This window comes from Trichosurus vulpecula, chromosome 3 (assembly GCF_011100635.1).
Source record: "Trichosurus vulpecula isolate mTriVul1 chromosome 3, mTriVul1.pri, whole genome shotgun sequence".
In the NCBI taxonomy this organism is placed as follows: domain Eukaryota; kingdom Metazoa; phylum Chordata; class Mammalia; order Diprotodontia; family Phalangeridae; genus Trichosurus; species Trichosurus vulpecula.
In genome coordinates, this window is record NC_050575.1 from 315,602,577 (window position 1) to 315,628,149 (window position 25,573).

A 25,573-nucleotide genomic window follows, 5' to 3' on the forward strand; every position below is an offset into this window, starting at 1 on the left:
CCAAGGTCACACAAGTAGTTAAATAGCAGGGCTGGGACTCAAGCCCAGGGTGGCCGACTCCAATTCTAGCATTCAAAAAGGGGATTCCATTTGGAATGAACTACAGAATAAAATGCATTCATCAAACTCTCCAGTAACTCCATATCTCCTTATCCAAGATTTAAAAAACTAGGCATTTGTCCTTTTATAGTTGAGAAAGAACATTAAACAAATTCTTGGGATATTTTCATCAGGTTTAACTAATCTAAACATACATGAAGATTTGAACGCCTAACACTAAGGCTAGCCTAAGATAAATATAATCCCTTGCCTACAAGAGCAGTGGGCAGTCTATTTACTTATTTCCCAAAATATTAACTAAAATTATTAAATTAAAAACATTTTTCAAGCACAACAATAATGAAAGAGAAAGAGAATAATGTTAATACTACTAAGTCACAAATGAGATACAAAGGAAAACATCCCATAATTGAAGTGAGAAATGAACCATACCACAAAATACAGCAATGAAGAGGAGAGCATTATTATTAGCCAAGATTCATTGTTATCTATAAACCAACAAATAGAAGTAGTGAGTGAAAATCTATGATCTACATGAAAATTAGTTTTGGAACATGTCTTAAGCTTTTCAGTTTTACAAGATTAGTCTTTGGGGAAAACCTTCTACCTATCCACCAATTAATTAATTTCTGGAACCACTATAAAAATTCAGTAGAAAGTTATTTTAACGGAAATATGTAGCACATTACCTTTAAAATTGAAGAGTAAGAAAAAGAAAAAATAAATCTATTAGCTAATAAGCTGAATGTCTTTGGGCTTCTGTCCCATGTCTGAGTCTCTCCTTTTAAGTTGGGAAACTCAGTTTGTGTTCCTTCAGAAATATGAAAAATTACCATATTGGAAACAAGCCAATGACCTTGATCAAAGCAAGATTATGCATGAATGGTTAAAGGGAATACAACTCATGAGTACTGGATAATTTTCCACTCAACTTTCTCCTCTGAAATACACACTAAATTCACAGAAAACTATTTCAAATTTATTTGAAAATGTGGAATAAAAACCGTCCCATTAAAAACGTTTACAATATACAGGAAAAAAGCACTATAACATAAAACATGTGCATTTCTGCTCAATTTCTTTACTTACATTACCAAAGCTCAACTAAGTATCTCTAGAAATATTAAAAATCCGCCACTTAAATATTTTTTCCATGATAAATGATTAAAAGAAAACTCTAATAAAAAGTATGGAAATTACCTATCCACATAAGTACAATGAAACACCCAGATCTTTCAGAAATGCTTAGGTATACTTCTCCCATCTCATACCTGAAATTGATTTTTCATACCTAAATGCTTAAGACTTCATATTTATCCTATATTAACGTCATCTCATAATTTGTTCTTTCCACAAATGGAATGCAGAAAAAGAAATTTGATTGAGTATTCCAACTAGGTTCTAATTAAGTTTTTGTCAGAATTTAGCTGGAAGGCAACAGAAAATGAAAGGTAAATTGCCCAGGCTGCCCTCATAGATGGGGAGAAAGAAGACTGTTCTGCTTATATGTAATCAAATTTGAGCTGTTAATAACAATGGATAATTAGAGAAACAATGTAGTAAATGGAGGACCATTATGTCAAGAAGTCTTGTCCCAGGTTCAAATCCTACCTCTGATACTAGATATGTAAAAGAAGGCAAATCCTTTAAACTCTCAGTATATCTCAGAGATTCAAAGTCGTAGACAAATTGCTTCTATACCACTTAATTATCAGTGGAGGGAGCTTCCAAACCTGGAGTTCCCCAAAATCAATGAAATCACAATTCCAGATGAAAAAAAAAAGAGAATCAGATGAGATTGATGCCCAAACTCTGCACCCACACACACACAATCTGTTATTTGTTGCTGCTCCAAACTCTAGTCACATGCAAGAAAAAAAAAGATGAAAATTTCCAATCTAAAGGGGAGACACACACACAAGTTAGCTCCAACTCAGCCAAGCATGATACCAAGGGAGGACAAAGAAGCCAATCACAAAACACAAAAGAAAAAACTGAAAGCTACAACATCATGGAAACAGGAACTTTGAGGGTCACTACCATGGCAAGATATCTAGCAACAAGGTAAAGCAAAATATGTCACGTCTTGATTAAGTGTACCAACGTGTTGATGCAGGACTCTGACAGTTTGCAGAGATACCATACATAAATCTGGTTTCCATCACCACGTGGCCTGGATACCCCAGAATCATCACCATTCTGACAAATCCAACTTTGTGCCTTCTGGATTTTCTTCCATGTTTCATTCATTGCAGTTTTTAAAGGCATTTACGACTTAAGTGATAATTTCATTGGTCTATCATTTCATTAACATGGGTATTGTTTTCACCAATGAATCACATAATAGCAACTTCTCATCTTTCACAATTCTTATCCATGTTTCTCAATAAGTCTTTGATAGACTATCTTCCTGATTCACAGAAGGCCTTCCTCTAGCATGTGGTTCAAGCATTAACTATATTCCTTCAAAATAACTGTTTCTAAGAAAGGCAAGGATAGTTTGAAAAAGGAAAGAAATCTTGCCCAAATCAGCTATGTACAATAAGGATAAAAAAAATCTAAGAAAACCTTTAGCCATCCTTTTCTTAGTCTATGCCAGTATATGCTGAGAAAATTTATGCTAGCACATTTTAATTTCAAAGTATACTATATACATACATATTACAAACACAGATAAACCCTATCATCCTCAAGAGCTTCTGAAAAAGCCCACTAGGAGGAAAGTTACTGAAGAAAAAAAAAATTCAGCCTAACAAGTCAAGACATGCTTTTTCTACATCAGGTTATCTTTATACAAATATAATACACTACATTTCTTACACAGATTCCCGCCCCCCCCCTCCCCAAGGGAGATGGGTGGGAAATGAAATGAACATTTATTAAAAGTATATGATTTAATTTTTAAAATAAACATGCTAAAAAAATAAAAATAAAAAATAAATAAATATGCTACTGTATTTCCAAAAGGGCTGAAAAATCATAGTTTTTATCTGAAGGGGCCTTAAAAATGAGTCATTTTCATTCATTCCTCTTTGAAATTCTAAATTTGACACTAACAAGGTAAAGAACTAAGAACTAAAATGAAAAGCACCTCTCTTTAAAAAAAACTTTTTTAAATTCACATATAACAATGTTCACAATGGAAAACACATCTATTTAACCAGTAGGCTAAGTAAGTAGCAAAAACTCCACACCCAAGTACCCTATTCTTCCCTCCCTAGTAGCCAACATAGAAAGCGAGTATGAGGATCCCAACAGCTATCTAAAGGAAAGAGTGCCAATGATATCACTACCAATGTTGCTCCTATTGCTGGAAAAAGAGCTTGTCTTTTGTCCCAGATTAAGCCCTTCCCACCTAAAAAGCCACCCACCCTTCATCCTGTTATTTTTTGACCAAAAGGTTAGGGAACGTGAGATTTTTTTTCAGAGAATCATGCCACCTCAATCATGGCAACTCTAATCTGGACTGCCATCCAAGAACTGGAACCAATAATCTAGTCCAGTGACCTTCATTTACATATGGGGACACCACAGACTAGAAAAGCTAGAGAACGAAGGAAAGAAACATTTATTAAGTGCCTACTACGTGCTAGGAGCTTTAAAAAAAAAAATCTCATTTGATCCTCACAATAATTCCTATGATAAGGAGGTGCTAACAACCCAACTTACAGTAGAGGAAATTAAGGCAAACAGAATTCAAGTGACCTGTCCAGGGACACACAACTAGTAGTATCTGAGTCTGGACTTGAACTCAGGACTTCCTGACTCTGCTGTGCCACTCACCCCAAATTATGGAACTTGCTCAAGGTCATACACAACTAGTTAAAGGAAAAGTTGGGACTAAAAACCTAAGTCCTCTGACTCCTGCTCTAGTATTCTTTCCATTACACCGCACTGTCACTCAAGAGAGCTTCATAATTAGTTTTGTTAATGTTATTGAATTCATAAATCTGATCAGGTGTAAATTTTTTTTAAAAAATCAGAAATATACTCCCCCAAAAAACTGGAATAGAGAAAAAAAATCAATCAATATTCCTTTGATACACACAGAGTATTCCAAAAGTCGTAGTGCAGTTTTACATTAGAAAGCTTAAACTTTGCATTTAAATTGAAGAATGAAGCAAAACACTGAACTAAATACTGGGGAAGACAATATAAAAAATATAAACAAGACATAATGCCCTTCAGTAGTTTACAATCCAGGAGGAGATACCAAAACAAGCATATTAATAATGTTTATACGGAATAGAAATGTCCCCCCAAAATAGGAAATGGGTTCAATGAGAACTCAAAAGAACACGAAATCACTTCCATTGGGGATGGTCAGCTTAAGTACATTACCGGAACACTAGTTCTCACAGACTAGTGGTTAAGATAATGACATGAAAGATTACAGGAAACCTAACTGTCCCACACACACTGAAGCAAAGATATAAAAAGAGCACCTGATCACATCCTGATCGATCAAGAGACTCAAAGAGAAACAAAGTAAACTTCTCTATTCAGACCAGGACTGTACAAAAAAAAAAAAAAACCAAAAAACCAGTGGCCCTAACAAATGGGTTCCACCAGGTGCCCTGAGCACAGGTCAACAGCCCCAAAGCCTGCATGTGCCATGACCAGAGACCAGGGAGTGGGAAGAGGAAGCAAGTAATGTTCTGGATAGGGAAGCCACAGCCACTGAGCACTCCACCTATGGGGAGTGAAGAGTGGGTGGAAAGCTTATAGAACTTTGACAAGGATGGTCAGGAGACCACCACCCCCAACCCATCCAAAGTCCAAAGGACTCTGACTACCAATCACAATGAAGAAACAGTAAGCCCAGGAGCAGAGAGCAGCTCCACAGCAATTATTAGCATGGACTGTGAGGAAAAAAATAGTATATCCACAAAATATTCTAGAGTATCTGCAAATGAAGCAAAAGAGAGAAAATGGAATCAGAGCTCTAGAAGAAAAAACTTGAATAGTTTAGAGCAAAAGGCAGAAAAGCTTCCTGTAGTGGACTCTATATAAATTACATTGAAACAAACAGAATTCAGACTCCTGGAGACCACAAAAAATATTGGAACAAAGTCAAAAGATTAGAAGAGAGGAAAATATGCTATCTTCATCCAGAGAAAGAACTGTGAAGTTTGAATACAGATCGAGGCGCACTACATGATCGCCTTTTTTTTGCTTCTCTTTTGTTTTTTTGGGTTGGGTTTTTTTTTTTTTTGGTTCTGTTTCTTCTTTCTCATGATTCATTTCATTGGTCAAAATTCTTCTCCACGACTTGACTAGTGCACAAATTAATTCAATGCGAAGTTATACATGACAGTTATATGAGATTCCATGCCGTCTTGGGGAGGGAGGGGAGAAAATCTGGATCTCAAAACTGTGTAGAACCGTGTTTGGTAAACTAAAAATAAATAAAGAAATTTAAAAAAAAAAAAGAAGAGAGGAAAATATGAGGTTTCTATCAGTAGCAAATAACACAAACAAGTTGAGGAGAGATCATTTAAGAATCATCAAACTCCCTAAAAATTATGGTCAAACAAAAAAGTCTGGATACCATATTTTGAGAAGTTATAAGCTCTGGGCAGATCTAAGAGAACCAGAAGGCAAAGTAAAAAAGAGTCTATCAGTCAGCTATTAAAAGAAACCCCAAATTGAAAATACCCAGGAATGTTATAAATTGCAGAGCTCCTAAATCCAAGAAAAAATATGACAAACAGCCAGAAAGACTTCAACTTACTAAGGAAACACCATCAATTATTACACAAGATTAAGCTGCAATTATATAAAGAAAAGAAAATCTTGGAATACAATATTCTAAAAGGCATTCGCTTATGAGCAAGAATAATGTACAAATAACTGGACCTTCAACAGATTAGAGGACTTTCAAATATAAAAAGGCCAAGGCTGAATAAAAATTCTGAAACAAGAACACAGGAGAGTCCAGAGAAACCTAGAGGTATATATTTGAGCAACTGGAAGGGACTGAAAGATGAAGAACTTCTTATATTCTAGCAGAGGGAGAAAAGACAAGTGCCCCTTCAGAATCTCACTGTCTTCAAGGGACACAGGAATTTAAAAAGATAACTCCAAAGCTAGGGGTGGTTTTATTATCCCGAAGCTTTTAAGAGAAGAAAACAAATGTAGGGGGAAAAGGAATAATATAGAGAAGAGCTTACTGTTTCTCATAAATGAGATGTGTGAGGATAAAAATGACCAGTAGAAGGTGGGGACATCTCATAAACTTTATTCCAATCTGAACTGGATGAAGGAGAGTGAAAAACACCCAAAGAATCTAGTATAGCAGTACATTAGACTCAACAGAAAAAGGGAATAAGAAATTTTAAAGAAGAGTAGAGAAAGAATAAAAAAAAAGTAAAATATCTCTCACAGCTAGCAAACTGTTATCATCTAGAAGAGGCCTGTACAACCTGTGGCCTATGGACTGCTTATGGCCTGCTGGCCACTTGCAGCATGCGGGAAGGATGTTTTCCTCTACGATTTTCACAGGCCACACAAAATCCTTTGGCAGGCCGCAAGGTATACAGACCTGATCTAGAGTCATGCAGAACCTTTAAAGCTATTCTTTCATTTCTTGATGCTATACAACATAACCAAACAAAAGAACTTCTCACTCTGAAACCACTGAACCTGACGTATATTTAAAAAGGAGAGAAACAACCACGAAAGCCCCACATTCTTCCTTTCAGACTTTTAAGACAATTTCACTGAAAAGTTAAAAATTAGCCCATAGTGTCCATTAACAATTGTTTTGGTTCAAAACAACAATCAGGATGTCTGTTATATTCACAATATATATTTATTGTATGACCGTGGTGACTATGTTAAGCGTTAAAGCCCAGGACGAAGAAAAGCTTTATGAACATTTACAAAATTTCTTTGTTAATATCTTTCCATAGCTCTCTGAGTGGAGTTAGGAGAAGAATACGGTGGGAAATGCAGATGATGTAAACCAAAAGATGTCAGCAAACATTTATTCTTAAAAATAACCTTTCCAAATTTATATAAAGTTTATAAAAATGTATAATTTATAAAATTTACATGTATTTATTTATATATAAAATGTATATACTTTTAAATTAATTTATATTTTTCTTTAAAAAAATGAATATGAAAAATTACAAACTCCCACCCCTTCTTAAAAATAAAAAATTATGATAGTAGGTTTACTTCTTAATCTCTTAAGGTTAGAGACATTTCCTTTAATAGTCTCAAGTCTTAATAATAAGTTAACAGCCTTATAGCTAAACTTTTGGGAAAAGATTCGTATGAAATAGATGTACAACCATAAGTAGTATTTACATGTAACTGAAGTTTCATGAATAAATTCTATTAATAAAACTATCCATTTTGGACAAAAAAAATTTTGATTTAGAGAATTAATTTTCATCCTACCTTCCACTACATCATGATGCACAGCTCTTTATTCTGTCAGTTTTCCACTTCTCGCACTATCTGAGGAAAACAAAACAACATTTAATTTTGGCACTTCCTTTCTAGTTTATTATTTTCTTATAAATGTTATATATAAAATGTTTCATATGCATAGGTTTTCAATGAAATCACAATATTCCCTTGTCAATTCAATCCTAATTCCTATAATGGAAGGGGCCTAAATAAATCACTTTTCCATCAGAGAACCTTTGCAGGATGATTTTTATCTAGTACCTTAAATTCCCCAAATGACTAGTCCCTAGAAGAGCCCTAAGCTTCCTACATAATCTGCTCAACCATTACTCACAGTGTTGGGGGGAAAAATCATGAACAAAGAATCATTCAACAGGAAAAATATCATAAAATGGCTCTGAAATCAGACAATCTCTATCTTCCAAAAATTTTTATTGTATTTTTCCTAAGCAGAGAAAACAGCCAAGGCTACTTTCTAGTGAAATCAAAAGCAAAGAGAATGATATTTCTTTGGAGAGGATCATGAAAATATGGCCTGCTTCTACCAGTACTAACTATATCAGCAAGCGGGGAAAATACAGGGAAAACCTTCAAATGGATTACCCTAAATACAGGATATGGAAACTATCCCTTCTCATTCAAAAGCCTTGAACTTCACCACAACCTCATGAGATAAGGTACCACTATTATGTCAATTTCAGAGATGAGAAAACTGAGGCTGAGAGAGGTTAAGCAACTTGCTCAATGACCACACAACTAGTACTACAAGTCTGAACCTGTATAGGGCAGGATGAGAATTTAGTAATAATAAGCTTTCCTGATTCCAAGTCCAATGTCAGCAAGAATGCATAGAGTAGTAATACCACTATTAGATCTGTTTCCCAAGGGTGAGGAGGAAAAAGGGAAAAGAATCTCTATGTTCTAAAATATTTATAGTGGCCCTCTGTGTTGGCAAACTGGAAATTAAGGGGAGGACCATCAATTGGGGAATGGCTAAACAAGTTGTGGTATGGAATTGGGATGGCATACCACCACAGCATAAGAAATAATGAGCAAGTTGATTTTAGAAAAACATGGAAAGACTTGCATGAAATAATGAAGAGTGAAATGAGAAGAACCAAGAGAACGTTAGATACAGTAGCAGCAATACTGTTCGAAGAATAACTGTGGACAACTTAGCTATTCTGCATATTGTAAATATTCAGATTAATTACAAAGGACCTATGAAGGAAAACACTATCTACCTCTAGAAAAGGAGAGAGAGAGGGAGGGAGAGAGACAGTTTGGAACTTAAATGCACAAAAAAAATTAAATTTTAAAAAAAGAATGTATAGGGTAGGTAAGAAAAGAGAGGAATTAAAGAATGCCACCTAGATCATATGGAAGAGAACAGCATCTGAGAGAGAGGACAGCAATACCATCAACCGAAATGGAGATGCCAAGATCTGAAGGCAGGTACAGTCAGTTTTAAATATGACAAGTTTGAACATCCTGATGGATGTCTGGCAAAAATAAATGTAGGGCTTTCTGGGTCTGGAGAGAGGATGAAGTTAAGAGATTACTATATTATTTTGAATATCAGCATGACTTTTCCCACAAAGTGGGTCTGTGTAAAACCTGAGTCGATCTTATAATCAGGTTGTTACTTTAAATCGTTTTGATCACTACTGCTTTCTTTGTGAGAAGACAAAGAGCAATGGTAATCAAAATATATATCTTGACTTGAATTAAAAGAAATGTAAATGGTATTTCACAGTAAAATTCTCCCTCCTACTAACTTATAACTACACAAGTAAATAGGCACATACTTTCTATACCCAAGCAGAACATAAGTTTCTTGAAGGCAGATTTTTTTATACTCCCCACTAACATAAGTGTCTTGCATGGGATAGATGTTCAACGTTTGCTGAAAAGAAATGAATTTTTAATAGGGCTAATAAGGCTATTATTTATCTTATGTATCTTATTTAATAAGGTAATGTTATTTACCTTATTAATGTTACAAGAGATGGTTTTCTAGATAGGGGAGAAATACATTCAGAAATGAAAATATATTCAGAACTGTATCAATAAACTTTTTAAAAACAAAATACTGTACGATTATTTTTCAGCGTGGGTGTGTATTATACCTACCTACAAACATACTTTTCCCCCTCTTCAAAGAACTCTCACTTTAGGATCAAGGGCCATATTGGGGATTAACCTAGACTAGCAGTAGATCTCGTGTTTACCCCAGAGAAGCTATCACTGAAATTATAAGAATAGATGCCATAACAAGGGAGAGATATAGAAGAAGAAAACAAAGGTCAAAGACAGGATAAAATATTAAACATTTCCCCTTCCTTAATGTGGACAGGATTGGTGATAGACCAAGTACATCTGTTATCTGAGGACCAAATGGCCAAGTCAGAGACTGTTGATAGTTATCAGGCTGACTACAAAGCAATGAATTATCTGACCATTGCACCTCTGGGAAGCTTGCTATCACAGATGCTTGAACTATCAAAGTATCAGTTATAAACAATATTACTTAATTTTTACTTGCCTGTGCATCAATCTAAAGTAGATTCAATTCCTACAGACAAGAATCATAATGTGGTTGTGTTTTTTTTCCCTCCCCTCAGTGACTAAAAAGAGACAGGTATCATAGAAAAATTCAAATATTAATTCGAGGATGTAAAGCACCCAGTTCAATAAAAGCAGTGAATTTTTTTAAAGAGGATAAAACTTCCTGAAGGATTAGATTCCTCTCTAAACACTGAGTGACATCATAGAAATTGTATAGTGAAGAGAAGTGAAACCTGAGCTGGAGTTAACTGTACCAATCTGCTCACGATTCACTTAACTTTTCTGTGTTCTACTTTAGTATCTTCCTCAGTAAAAGAGGAAGTGAGTTTTACTAGTATTTGCTTTGTCTACCTTGACTGCTTTCAGAGTTGTACAACAAATGCTTATTAAGCATCAACTACATACAAACATACATAAATATTGTTCTCTGCCCTCAAATAGCTTACAATCTAGCAGGAATTACTCACTGCTTCTTGCAGTCTCGTCATTTTTAATTGCCACCACCACTACCACTCTCCTTTGTTTCAGAAGGATCTCATGACATTAACACACATGATTCTGCAGACCCACTAAAAACAAACAAGGCACAATTATTAACTGCAAATTTTGAACTAGTCACTTTGATTCTCTGGGTCTCAATTTTATTATCTATATAGTGGGAAATAATTTTTGTCCTCACCATGTCATGGGTTTTAAGAATTAAATGAGAAAGGAAACTGTGATGGAGAGATCTAGAATCCTAGATTTAGAGGTGGAAAGAACCTCGGAAGTCATCTAGTAAAATGAGGAAGCTGAGTCTCAGGGAGGCAACATGAGTTACCCAAAGCACACTAGAGTGGCAGTACTGGGATTCCAGTTCAGGTTCCCTAACTCTAAACTGGACAAACTTTCCACAGCACCAACAATAAGAAGGTGCGCCACCAAAATTCACCTGCCCACTGAGTGGGAGCAGCACCTCCTCTATAGAAACCTTTTTAGTTGGGGACATCAGTAACATGTAGCTCCAAGGAAAAATCTGCCATGTTGATTCTCTTGAGGAACCAAACAACGGGCAGGGATGGCAGCTGGACTTGGGGACATCCCAGGAAAGGTTGCAGAATGGAATATTCTTGGAAACAGAAGAATGAGACAGAACTGTGCTTGGACAGGGCTCCCGACAGGTCAGGTCCTTTTTTCATTTAGGGATAGAGAGCAGTTTTAGCTGGTATAGTGAATGGTCATAGACAAGCCACACAGATGTTGTTCAAGAAGCCATGGAAGCAGGGTTTCGAGTATGGAGAACAAGGACCCAGTACTGAATCCTGCCAAGGAAAGACATAGTATTCAACTCCTCAAGAGCACGACACAATAGAGGGAAAGCAGTCACAGCCCAGCCAGTTTCCAGAATCCAAAAGGAAGGAGAAAATAAAACAAGTCTTACAACATATGCCTCAAATACAGGAAAGCCACCTGGGGCTATAGAGGAGAAGGCAATAAATAAGTTTGTCAAAAGAGGGGGAGGAAGAAAAATGACAGACTACAGATGGTGATAAGGTAAACAAGTGATGGGAAACCAAAGTGGCTAGGGATGAATGGTGAAGCTACAGACCGGACCTATGATTTCAGCAGTATATGGAACTCCCAGGACAGAGATCTTTCTCTACCAATCTTAGTATTAGGGTATACAGGGTTTTTGGAAGGACTAGTACTTCTGCTGTGAGGGCCTTCCGAGCCCTTTTCAGTGCTGCTCATCCACCTTTGGTGTCCACCTGTTCACCAAACTCTCACCTATGGCTTCAAGAAGCTACAGCATGCACAGCAGCCACACCCTAGTAAAACCTTCTTCACAGAAGAGGGGCTAAACCAGGTTAAAGGTAACCAACAGGTCTCAAAGTTGTGAGTGAGTTGGGGGATGTCTAACCCAAGCATGTGAAGACTTTGCCCAGTGGAATAGGCAGATGAGAACAATTTGTTCCAACAGCCACGAAGGCTTCCAAAGCAAGTGCTGTGAAAAAGAGCTTTGCTAGACATCAAAGACGCCAAGGTCATCCACCGCATCCTGGGCCATCACCAGCTGCCTTTACTTTTGTTTTGCCACTGGACTTCGATGGCTCTGGAAGGAAGGGTGAGGCCAAAGAACTTCATGAGCAAGTGAAGACATCACCCAAGTCAAGACATCCCCTGCGATATCACTTTGAAAAAAGATGAACAACGACGACCCCAAATCTAAGTCAGCACGTCCTTTAAAACTGTATACGGTCTTGGAGAGTTGCCTAGAGAGACTTCTCACAAGCATCTTGTCCAAGATCATACAGCCGGTACGAGGCTAATGTAGCATTTGAACCTAGGTCTTACTGACTTCAAGGCCAGCTTTCTCTCCACTATAAACACCATGGTGCATCTGAATGACGAAGAGGCATGCAAATAAATATAAATATAGGAAACAGTAAAGCCCCAGATGGGAAAAGAAAACTAGGTGGATCTTCTTTAGAAGAAGCGGTCATGCCTAAGGTCCAAGGAAGAACCTCTAGAGAAATAAAGGCGAGGAAAGATCAAGTCCATGGTATGACGAGTTCTTAGAAGATTTACAAGATACAGATACACAAGAAGGAAGAGCCTCATAAAGCCTGAGACATGTGGAGATGGCTGGGGAGAAAAAAATGTTAAGGGTGAAAAGCAAAGAGGGAGTTAAAAGTAAGCAATAAAGAATTAAATGAACAGAGATAATGTAAATCATAACTGAAATATAAATAGATTATATTGTAATAGCATGAGAATGTACAATACCAGAGACCTGACTTCTAGAACTGAGAGCACTAGAGAAACAAGAAAAAAAGAAATAAAATTAACTTAATGTTTGAGAGAACCCAAATGTATGAAAACTTTTCCCCCTTTGGGGAGTTAAGGGGGGAAAGGGAGTTTGATAACAGATTTAAGAAGAATTAGAACTATCTAGTATGTATTTGTAGGGGAACAGGAAGTGGGATAGGATCCACACCTGTGATTTTGATGGGGTGGGGAACTCCCAGTGTGGCTACTCACACGTATACAGACTTTGCTGAGGTACTGAAAGGTTAAATAACTTGTCGAAACTAGTATGAAGAAAGAACTTAATCAAGTCCTCCTGACTCCAAATCCAACCCTCTATCAAAACATGTTGCCATTCTAAAATACCTTTTTGTAACAAAACCTGTGAGGCTAAAATGAGAAACTGTTCTAATTATATGAAAAGACTTCAAAAGGTATCATGCAAACTTAAGGTATTACTGTCCTGTTGTTGGCTTTCACCTCAGTCAATAGCAAGATCCTTAATTAAACCATCTGTATAGTTTCCTAGACTGATCTTTGAAGAAATTGATAATAGAATCCAGTTGCCATTTAGGATTTCAGCTTTTGCATAAAACTGGATACATACCTAGATCCCCAAGACACAGAGCTTGATCGTATTGCGTTAGTAGAGCAAAGCAAAATCCCTTACTACTTTTAACTTTCCTAAGAATTTCTTGAAACAATTCTAACATAGTTAAATTCATCTTAAATGAGTCAGGCAGAGTCAGAAAGCACTTAAACTGCTTAGAAGCTATTTGAAAGAAAGCACAAGATGAAAAGGTCTCTACTATAGCTATTTTAAAAATCCCCACATGTGCCAGGCAGAGAAACTTGATTAGCAATTGCAAGGTATTGGAAGAAATTGGTCCCAGTTTTGGCAAAGAAAATTGTTTGGAACACTGACTCCAATAATCAGTTGTCTAGTTAAAGAGATCTTAAGCTATTTTAAGAGAGGTTCACTGTCCACAACAAAGAAGCCTCAGGTCAAACCACACCTCAAATAATACATTCATTCCAGGTGTCACTTTTTAAAATGTGTTTGGAAATTATGGTATATGAGAAATACTGAAGAAACTAAATATGTTTTTAGTCCAAAGAACACTTAGAGATAACATGACTGCTCTCCTCAAATATTCAAAGGGTTATTCTGTGCAATTCCAAAGAGAAAAATTTGCCGCAATGGATGGAAATTATAGGGAGGCAAACTTCAGCTTAACCTAAAGAACTAACAGTTAAGCTGCTCCAAACTGAAACGGGCTATATAATGAGCTCCTCCATGATTGGAAGTGTTCAAACACAAGTTAGATGACCACCTGTCAGGAACGTTGAAGAAGGATCCTTCATTTCTTAGGGTCTATAAGCAGACAGAACTTTCTTGACATGCTTTTTTTCTAAACAAACAGATCTGCCAAGCCTTCGTACAAGTGTTTTGTGTCTGCTCATGGCATCTAAAAAAGTACCAATGATATGATAAGTTAACAAAAATCATCATATTTTGGACTAGTGGAAAGACTTGGGGAAAGTCATTTATTTCTGGAACTGACTAGCTTCATAAGCTTAGGTAAATTTCTTAAGTTCCTTTAGGGTATGGACTGTTGTCTATTTTTGTCTTTCTATACCCAGCACATAATGTGCTTAATATGTTTGTTAAATTGAACTGTAAAACAGTAATGGTAACTGTTCCCCTCCATCACATCACAATACCATGAGAACAAATAAAACAAAGTCTCTTGCAAATGCACCAGGCTCTCAATATCACTGGAAATACAGGAGGCTCAAAAAATTCTAACAGATTATTTTCCTCCATATAAATTTAACTCCTATTTTACATTTCACCACACAGTCTAGAATTTCTCATCAGTCATGTGTGGTATACCAAATTAATAGGAAGTACTCTAAAAAATTATGTCTAAGTGAAGCTAAGAAACAAGGTGACAGAGCTTTTATTTGGCACCTATGGGTTAATGCAAAAGACAAAAAACACATTTTATGAAACCTAAGCTTTACAAGCTGCTTTACATACTTATTTGATCTATGAATTAGTACTAGTCAATTACCAGCATTTCACCCGAGCAAACTAAGGCTCATTCTAACTTTAGGAAGGTCACAGTTAGCACAGGTCAAAACCATGATTTGACCCTCAAGTCTTCTGACATCTCTTTCCACTACAATACACTCAGCCTCCACAGGAGCACACATTACACCTGGAAGGGATTTTTGAAGTCTGTAGTTCAATTCACAAGATGAGCCTCAGGAGCCTAGGGGGAGGTGAGTAACAGAATCCTTAAGTACAAGTCTCCAAACAAGGAAGTAAAAAGGCTCTTCCCTTTACATCAATTACCTACAACACTTAGATTCACATTCAAAATTACATGCAGGTCCAGTCTTCAGGACCTGAAAAATAAAAACAGGAAACTGCCCTCCTTTTCCATTATCTTGAATGCTTTGACCCATAAAATGCTGTGACAAGCAGATATCACCTACACAAGCTCTGAGTCCCCCTCTTTAAGTTAACTGGATTGGATATGTGCATTTGAGAATGAAAAACAGTGAGTGAGTAAGAATCCCTTCTGAGAAATTTTGCAAATGGGGAAGGGATAGTGGAACCAGCAGAGACCTGATGAGATTAAAAAAGGGACCTAATTTTCCCTTCCACCCAGACACATCTGGAGAGCCACGCGGCTTTTGCTAGCTGTTGCAGCTGCTGAGGTTTTCCCCGTTATCAGGCAAGCCCGAGGGCTGTGGAAGTAGATAGCATACCCAGGGAAGCGGAAAGAACCTTTAAAAAAAAATGCTAGAAATTGGGTGGTAAGAGGTATGAATGAGTTAGTTGCCAGACGTCACCATGAGTGAGTGGCTTTTAAAAAATCAGACAGCAAAGATGGGGAAGCATTAAGAGAGCAGTCCTCGTAGAAGGGATGAGATTTGACAGAGGGGAAGATAGAGACGGTGTGGATAACCGAGGAAGGGAAGGAAATCGGGTCAAACACCTCAGTGGCTAAGCTCCGAAGGTCTGGCTGGGAGGCTAGAGATGGAGCCCGAGGCAGAAGAATGAAGGGAAAGGCCAATGGGGAGCTCTGTGGGGCCGCGGGCGAGGCAGCACCCCGGCTCGGGGATCAGAGCCCATGACCGAGCCTGGGCTGGGGGTGAGTGCTCGCTGGTGGCAGCTGGGGAATGCCGCATCCTTTTCTGATCCTGCCCCTCGCCCCTGGAGGGACACATCACGGGGGAGGACGAGGGAGATGATTGGGGATGGGGACAGGAGGGGGTGAGGGCATAATGCAGCAACCCGGGGAGGCCGGCGCAGGAGGGCAGAGGAGACGGAAGCAGGAGCTGGGCAGGATGACAAGCCTCCAAGACACCAGCGAGGGGAGGGGTGCAGAGGGGCAGGGGGATGGGGCGCGGAGCGGAGGCCTCGGGGGACTGCGGGGACAAACGCGGGGAGGCCCTTGGCCTCCCGAGTTAAGGGCTCCAAAGCTGGGCTCAGGGACGCCTGAGGGAGGGGAGCCTAGAGCCCCGAGGGGGGCTCGCGGACGCACGTGAGGCGGGGAGGAAGCTTCGGCGTCCCAAGTGCCCCAAGTGCACCTGACCCTCGAGCCGGGGATGCGGGCAAGGGCATGAGCGGGGCCTCGGCACGCGCCGGAGGTCCGGGGGAAGGGGCCTTGGGACACACTAGCGGACGGGAAAGGGCCGGGGGACCCTTCAGAGTCCCAAGTGCATCAGACCCCCGGGCCGAGGCTAAGGAGGGGCGAAGCCCTGAGCATAGGCACGGCGGGGTGGGGGAATGCACGGGAGGGCAGGAGGATGCACTTGAAGCCCGCAGGGGGTCCTCTGCGCCCGGACCCTACCAGCCTGCCCCGGGGCCCCCGCATCTAAAGATGCGGATGAAGGATGGAGGGGAAGAGCCGGGGGATGAGGACCGCGAGGTCTACACCCCCGGAAGATGAGAACTCCCGGGGTCCCACTCTCCAAGGAGGAAGCGTGGGGCGGGGGCTACGCTCCTTGCGGGCAGGCATTGTTTCACTCTGCCTTTGTACCCTCGGCGCCTAAAAGCGCGAGCACACAGTAGGCGCTTACTCAACGCCGGCCGAGGGACGGACTGCCGAGCCGGAGATGCGGAGGGAGGGAGGGGGGCGGACCGAGGAAGACGCAGGGTCTCGGCGGCCCGAGGCTGGGGTAGGCAGGCCCCCGCGGGGGGAGGGGGAGTTGTAGGAGGGAGGGGTCCCGAGGCGGGGGCGGGGTGGCCCGGCTCGCGGTCCGGTCCCGCCCCGCCCGGGGTCGGCGCGCTAGATCTCACCTGGGCCGGGCTGCCGGCGGCCGCGCCGCTGCCTCGCCCGGAGCCGGAGCCGGAGCCGCGTGTCGTCCTCAACCTGCTCCCGCTCCCGCTCCACCTCCGCCGCCTCCAGACGCCGCCGCTGCTGCTGCTGCCGCTGCTGCTGCCGCCTGCAAAATGGCGCCGCCGAGGGGAGGGCAGGAGGCGGGGGAGGCCGCGGGGAAGCCAAACCCCCCAGCCCTCCCCCTGTCGCTGCCGCCGCCGCCGCCGCGGCCTCCTCCTCCCCCCGCCCCCTCTCCTGCGCCCCCCCGCCCGCGACACACACCCCCTTCCAGCCTCCCCGCCCCCCCGCGCGCCGGCACGCGCGGCGCCCTCTCACCGCCCCAATTTCGTCAGTACCCTCCCCCAGCCCCGCCGCAGCCCCGCCCCTGCCCTCCCCCAGCGCCTACCTTCACCCCCTCCCCAGGCGCGTCCCCTCCCCCTCCTGCCCCTCCGTGCCCTTTTCGCCCTGATCTTCCTCCGTCCAGCCCGGCCCCTTTCCTCTTCCCCTTCCTAACCCTGCTACCCCAAATGAACGGAACCGCGCACTTTAGAAAAGAAAAATAGCCAGGAGGCTAGATTCAGGGACCACCCCCCCTCATTTCCTACCCCACATGTCCCAACCCGGGCCCTCAACTCCAAGCCCTTTACATCAGGAGCTGAGAGGCATCCTATCTCCAAGTCTTTGAATTGGTCCTAATTAAATCTATTCGACCTCTCATATCATCCCATCTCCCCTAAATTCTCCTTTGGAATCCCCCTTCTGAGGAAGGTTGCCACTTTTAAATTTAAATTCGCTTTGCCTCTACACCTGCCAGTCTTTGGACTGAAGGTGTTCCTAAAAATAACCCAACCACCCTGGGGTGCCCAAATTCCCCTAATTGTCACCAGTCTATATGCAGAAGGGGTGCCCACACTCCCCTAATTGTTACTGGGTCTATGTACAGAAGGGGTGTCCACACTCACCTAATTGTTATCGGTCTGTATGCAGAAGGGGTGTCCACACTCCCCTAATAGTAACTGGTCTGTTTGCAGAATTCACTTCCAAATGCAATACAGGATAACACCCTCAATGTAATAATCCCAATAGCTAACGTTATGAGCCAATACTATACATGTTATACGTGTCATCTCAACAAGCCTGTGAGGTAGGTACCATTTTACAGATGAGGAAAACCGACTGAGAAGGACTTAAATTATCTGCTCATGGTCACAAAGCTGCTTCTTAGGAAAGGCCGGATTCAAAACCAGATCTTCTGGACTCCAAGTCCAGCAGTGTACCCACTTAAACAAATTGCCTCTCCAAGATAACAGAATTACGGACTGAGAGCTAAAATGGACATCAGGTAGAGGTCATCTAATCCAACCCCCTCCTTCATTTTACAGATGAGGAAACAATTTTTATTTTCCCAAATTTTCATTTTTAATGGAGGCTCTTTGCACTATGGTTTCTTAAAATATGTTTTAGGGGTAGGGATTTCTCTGGGTTTTTAATGAACTTAACAAACAGTGCTTACTGTTTGTTGAATTTGGGAGTCTACTGGATGGGGAGAGAACAAAAAAGGTTAATTCTTAAATCCTACCTATTAGTTATAAGATTTTAGGGTGGTCTAGGGAGGGGGGCCTCTCTACATTGCTATAGGGACCAAGTAGACTGTCAGAATGTATGGAACATTAAAAAAAAAAACCCTAATGATTGGCACTTACATAGGGATTTTCATCTTGAAAGTGATTCTGTCTTGGCCAATATTAACTAATTAATTCTCACAACAGGCCTTTGAGGGAGGTAAGGAATTGTCCATGATCAAATTTCACGTTTGAAAGAAACAGCTTTCATGATCAGAATTATAAACCTTTATTAATCACTTCCATACACATGGAATTGTATTCAGGACACACATCATCAGTTCACATTTGCTGAGTGCCTAGAGGGGGTGTGGTGCAGAACTAAGAATTATGGGAATCTTAAATTAGAAAGGATGTGGTGTATATCTTTGAAAAACTCACAAATTGTTATCTATAATTTTCTTTTCCCAAATAACCTTTTAAAAATGAATCACAAAAAAAAAATGAATCACTAACAGGAAATGCAATGGTTTATTTTTTAGGATGTCATTTTTTAAATTTGTGAAGCACTGGAAATCTCCTTCCGTGGCTTATACTGGATCTGATGTGACCTTGGGTTCCCAAAAGGCTGTGTCAGCAGACAGCAAGGTCTGGCAGGTCTACCAAGCCAGAGGGAAAGCTTAGAGGACAGGCCCAGTCTGTCATCCTAGGACCAAACTAGCTAAATTTGTAGTGGCTCATCATCAGAAGGTTGGCCACCGGTTGACAATTTCTTTCAGCCACAGCAACTAGTAAAGACTATCTATTAAGGAGAGGAGGGCAGCTAAATGGTGAAGTGGATAGAGTGTCAGGCCTGGAGTCAGGAAGACTCATCTTCCTGAGTTCAATCTGGCCTCAGAAACTTACTAGCTGTGTGACCCTGGGCAATTCACTTAACCCTGTTTGCCTCAGTTTCCTCGTCTGTCAAATGAGCTGGAAAAAGAAAAAACAAACCATTCCAAGAAAACCCCAAATGGGGTCACAGCAAGTCAGACATGACTGAAATGACTGAGCAGCAACAAAATTTGGAAGAGAAATTGCTATCCGCAGTAGTGGAGAGAGTATTGAAAGGGCCTAAATCCCAGGTACTTAGAAGACTGAAATAAGTGTTGAAAACTCCAAAGACCCCTAAAGGATAGCAACCTACTCAATTATTCAAAAAAATGTGAAAATAATTTCTTTATGAAGGAAAAATGTAGTTAATTTCTGGATATAGTGGGCAAGAAACCATCTATTTTCTTAAATATATGTATATATGTAGGTCATTAGAATATTTTATTTTTACAATATAATACAATATAAAAAATAGTTTCAGTTGCTTTCTTCTAAGCTTTGCTAAAGCAGTACTAGGTTTTTGTAGCAGCTGTACAGAATGTCCCAAAAGTCTTAGGGCCTTAAAATTGAACTAAGACTTTTGGCCCACCTTGTGTAAGAGAGAAGTCTAGGTATGTTTATCCCTACTAAAGATGGAAAAATAGGGGCAGCTAGGTGGCACAGTGATTAGAGCACCCACCAGCCCTGGAACCAGGAGGACCTGCGTTCAAATCCGGCCTCAGATGTTTGACACAATTATGAGCTATGTGACCTTGGGCAAGTCACTTAACCCCAATTGCCCTGCCCTTCCCCCTCAAAAAAAAAAGATGGAAAACTAATTCTAGGCTGAAATTTACATAATAGCTTATATTTATGTATAGCACTTTAAGTTTTGCAGAACAATTTGCTACTTTAAGGATATTTCCTCATTTTATCATCGCAAAGACCCTGGGAAGTTGGTTTTAATATTGTTCCCCCCTTTACAGAAGGGGAACCAAAACACTTACAGATTAAGTGACTTGCCCAGGGTCACACATAAAGTAAGTATCTGAGCAGGATTTGAACTCAGGTCTTCCAGACTCCAGGTCTAGAACTCTAAGGAATCTATGACAGATCAGTGAGTGGCTGTCTCTAAGCATTCAATTCAGATGATCAAATGAGATAGTATTTGTTTAAAAAAAAAAGCTTAGCAATAGTGTCCAGTACTTTGTAGGTACTATATAAATACTCTCTTCCCTTCTCAATTCAGCAAAGATCAAGCATTTGCTATGTGCAGCTGCTTTGCTAGGTCCTGAGGGGACATACAAAGTTTAGATAAGATACAAAATGCAGATTTAGTCCAGGCCATCCTAGAACTATTAGGAAGATAGGATAAGGCAACCCCACAGCTTCAAGCACTACCCCTGTGACTCTCCAGATCGAAGTACTCCTTCCTAGCCACCATGCCACTATGTCAGTTAGCCAGTCAGTCAATAAACATTTATTAAGCATCTATAATATACCAGGCACTGTGCTACATTCTGGGGATTCAGAGAAGCAAAAGGCAGTCTTTGCCCTCAGAGCTCACAATTTAATTGAAGAATGCCAAGTGCCCACTAAAACTGAGGTGGGGAAAGGAGGTATCCAGTGGCACCAGGGCATGCAGTCTTACAGCCAGGTGGGGAATCATGAGATTGTTAAGTGGAGAATCTGGAAGGAGGTCTCCAATACCTACACTTCACCCTCTCCAGTCAGAGGGAGTGCAGGGCCCTAGGGGCATAGGATACTGAAGAGGTGTGAGTTTTGGAGTTGATCTCATTGGAAGATGAATTTCTGGAGACAATGTTGAAAAGCTCAGGAGAACAATCCCAAAGGAAATGTCTTGTCTCTCCCTATTAGAAGCTAATTTCTTGAAGACAAAGTCTGAGTTTTTTTGCATTTGTGTATGTTTTGCTTACATGTGAAGTACATTGTGAGAGCTCTTTTATACATTCATTCATTATGAAGGGCTTTAAATGCCAAACAGAACATTTTGTATTTGTAAGGCAATAGGAAGCCCCTGGAATTTATTAAGTAGAGGTGTGTCTTGATCAGACCTATGTTTTAGGAAAATCACTTTAGTGTCTGAAGGGGGGATAGATTGAAGTGAGGAGAAATGAGGCAGGCAGACCACCAGCAGGTTATTGCAACAGTCCAGTTGTGAGGTGATGAGGGCCTGCATCAGAGTGGTGGCATTGTCAGAGGAGAGAAGGGGACATATTTAAGAGATGTTGCCAAGGTGAAATCAGCAGAAACTGGCAACAATTTGGACATAGGACTGAAAGAAAGTGGAGAATCCAAGATAACTCCCAGATTGGGATCCTGAAGGATGGGGAGAATGGTGTTGCCCTTTACCTGAATAGGGAAGATAGGAAGTGGGGCAGGATTTTAGAGGGAAGATAATGAATTCCATTTTGGACAAAATGAGCTTAAAATATCTGCTGGACATCTAATTTGAGATGTCTGAAAGGTCGTTGGAGATGTGAGATTAGAGATCAGCACAGAGATTGGGGCAAGATAAGTAGATTTGAGAATCATTGGCATAGTGATAGTAATTAAATCCATCAGAGCTGATGAGACCACCAAGTGAAGTAACAGAGGGAGAAGGGAAGAGGCCTAACACTGAATGAACCCTGCTGACATCTATGGCTAGAGGGCATAATCTGGAGAAAGATCCAGCAAAGGAGACAGAGGTTTTAGATAGGTAGGAGAAGAATGAGGAGTAGTGTACTAAAAACCTAGAGAGAAGAGTATCAAGGAGGAGAGAGTGAGCAACAGTGTCAAAGGCCGCGAACAGGTCAAGGAGGATGAGGATTGAGAAAAGACCATTGGATGTGGCAACCAAGAGCTCATTAGTGACTTCGGGGAGAGCAGTTTTGGTGGAATGATGAGGTTGGAAGCCAAATTGTAAGGGGTTAAGAAGAGGGTAAGAGGAGAGAAAGTAGAGGCACCTATCATAGATGGCCTTTTCAAGAAGTTTAAATGCAAAGGTCAGAAGAGACAAAGGATGATAGTTGGGATGGAAGGATCAAGTGAGGTTGTTTTTTTTTCCAGGATAGAGGAGATTTGCCCATGTTTGTAGACTTCAACCAATAGAAAGAGATTGAAAATAAGTGAAAGAGTTTGATTGAAAGGGATTGAAGACAGGACAATCTGTTAGAGGAGACAGGGTGGGATGGGATCACTTGAACAAGTGGAGGGCTTAGCTTTGGTAAGGAGTAAGGCCACTTCATCGTATGAGATGGGTTAAGGAGGAGAGAGTGAAAAAAGGTGGTGATAAGAGTTGAGGAAGAATATATGGCAAGGTTCTCAGCTGAGAGAAGGGGGGATGGGGAGCAATGGAAGGTTTAAGGAGAGAAGAAAAGATTTGGAAGAGTTACTCAGGAGACAGGGTTAGTGAGTTGATACAGGAGGAATAGTAGGATTTCCCAGCAGCAGTGAGGGCTCAATTAAGGTTACATAATATAAATTTGTAGTGGACCTAGTCAACCTATACAACCATTTGGTTGTGAGATTTTCTCCACCTTTATTGTGTGTAGGAATGAAGGTGATGAATGGGTGAGAATCATCCAAGACTGAGGCTTGGCTGGATGTAATTGGCAATATAACAAAGGGGGGAATTTGAGAGCGAAGGACAGTGTAGAGGTGAATTGGTTCACCAAGGAATCAAGATGAAGAAAATAGCTAGTACAGAGGAGATGGCCTGAGAGAGAATTGAGGGGTCAAGGGAATAGAGGTCCTACTATGGTTGAAGAGTAGGGTTCTTTCTGTAAGGGAAGGCTGTGAGAAAAGTGAAAAGCCAAAAGATTATGGTCAGATAAGGAGATTTCAAAATTCTTGAACATAGAGGTTGTACATATTAGGGTAATGGTAAAATCAAGGGTATGAACATTTTCAGGTGTGGCTAAGGTTGGGCTAAGGAGTGGCTCATGGGAGTATGTCTCCAGTAGAATAGTCCCAGGAACCTGTGTTTGTCCCTGTGCCCATTTTTTAATCGATGGCTTAGATAAACATATATAGCACATTTATCAGATTTTCAAATGATATAAATATGAGAGAGATAGTTAACACACTTGATAACAGACTTCAAAAATATCCTGACAGACTAGAGATTAAATTCAGTAGGCATCAATGTAAATAGTCTTAAACTTGGGTATAAAGAATCACCTTTACAAGTACAAGATGAAGGAGGAATGTTTAAACAGCAGTTTGTCTGCAAAAAGACCTGGGGATTTAGCGGACTGCAAACTCACTGTGAATCAGCAATGTCATAGGGCAGCCAAAAAATCCAATGTGTTCTCTAGCTTCCTGAAAAATGGCACAGCTTCCAGGAAAAAAAGAAGTGACAGTCCTGTGCTTTGCCCTCAATAGACCTCATCTGAAATGCTGTGTTCTATTTTGGGGGCCACTGTTTAAGAAGGGTATTGTTAAGCTGGAGACACTAGAAAGGAGAACAACCAGGATAGTGAAGGGCCTTGAGTTCATGTCATAGCAGGATCAGGTGAAGGAATCGGAGAAGGCTGGAGAAAGAGGGGGGAGAGAAACAAGCTAGCTTTTTCAAGTATTTGAAGCCCTGACATGGGTAAAGGTTTAAAGTCTTTTTTTTTCTGTTTGGCCTCAGAAGGCAGAACTAATGTGTAGGAGTTACAAATAAGCAAATTTAGAGTTGATGTAAGGAAAAGCTTCTTGATAATTAGAACAGTATTAAAAAGGAATTGATAGGATGCATTTAGAGGTGTGTTTCACCTCCTCTCCTCTCCTTAGATACTGTCACCACCACGTGGTACAAGCCTTCATCACCTTAGGCTTGGACTGTGAAAATATCATGTTGGTGGGTCTACCTGCCACAAGTCCCTCCCCACTCCAGTCCATCTTCCGTTCAACTGCCAAAGAGATTTTCCTGAAATGCAGATTGAACTAGATCAACTCCTTCCCCCCACCCCACTCAATAAACTCCAGTGGCTCCCTGTCACCTTCCAGAACAAATACAAAATCCTCTTTTTGGTGTTCAAAACCCTTCACAGCTTATTCAACATGTTCCCCCAACCCCAAGTTATCCAGTCTTCTTACACCTTGCTGTATTCTTTCATCCAACAACAAGGGCTTCCTTGCTGTTCTGCAATCAAGACACTCCATCAACATCTCTGGACATTTTCTCTGGTTTTCCCTGCATTTCTTTAATGCTCTCCCCCTTCATCTCCACCTCCTGGCATCTCTGCCTTCTTTCCAGTCCCAGCTAAAATCTTACCTTCTATAGGAATTCTTTCTCAACTCCTCTTAATTCTAGTGCTTTCCCTCTGTTAATTATTTCCTATTTATCCTGTTTATACATGTTTGTTTGCTTGTCATTTCGCCCATTAGACTTCGAGCTCCTTGAGGTCAGGGACTGCCTTTTGTTTCTTTCTGTATTCCTAAGGCTTAGCACAGTGCTTAGTGCATAATGGGTGCTTAATAAAAAAAAAATATTGACTGACTCCTTAGAGATCTTTAAAATAGAAGCTGGATGACCCACTTGTTGGGTATGTTATGGTAGGGATTCCTTTCACATATAGGTTAGACTACATGGCCACTGAGATCCCTTCTAATTCTCAAATTCTATGAACTTCGTGACTTTCCCATTTATTTGAATTCACCGTATTTGATTCAAAGAATATCTGGACCTTTTCCCATATGGTTTCCCTTGGGATTGTGACTGGTACAAGCAGATATTTTTAAACGTTTTTAAACTGGATTAGTGGTTGACATCAAGAACAGTTTGTGACATAGTTAATTTGATTGAACTTGTAGTCATTTCCTGGCCACCTCACTTTAATATTTTGAGAGATAATTTATAGCATGGAACAAGCCTAAGGTACGTGTGAGACATCATCTGGTGCACTACAACCTTCATCCCCAATACCTCCCTTTTCTACTCTTTGCCTTTTAGTTTCTTTCAGCACCCTAGTGACCTAAGACCTTGATGACATT

The 25,573-nt window shown here is 40.7% G+C and overlaps 1 protein-coding gene across 1 annotated transcript in view; it reads right to left on the reverse strand.

The window, feature by feature from the left end:
• The window catches only part of SLC23A2 (solute carrier family 23 member 2), a 109,497-nt gene extending 92,261 nt beyond the window's left edge, over window positions 1-17,236 (reverse strand). Inside the window, exons 1-2 of the mRNA XM_036750630.1 lie at window positions 17,156-17,236; window positions 7,471-7,530 (exon numbers count right to left, since the gene is read on the reverse strand). The gene's annotated coding sequence lies outside the window, so the exon portion shown is untranslated. The remainder of the gene's footprint in view (window positions 1-7,470; window positions 7,531-17,155) is intronic.
• Window positions 17,237-25,573: the final 8,337 nt, after the last annotated feature.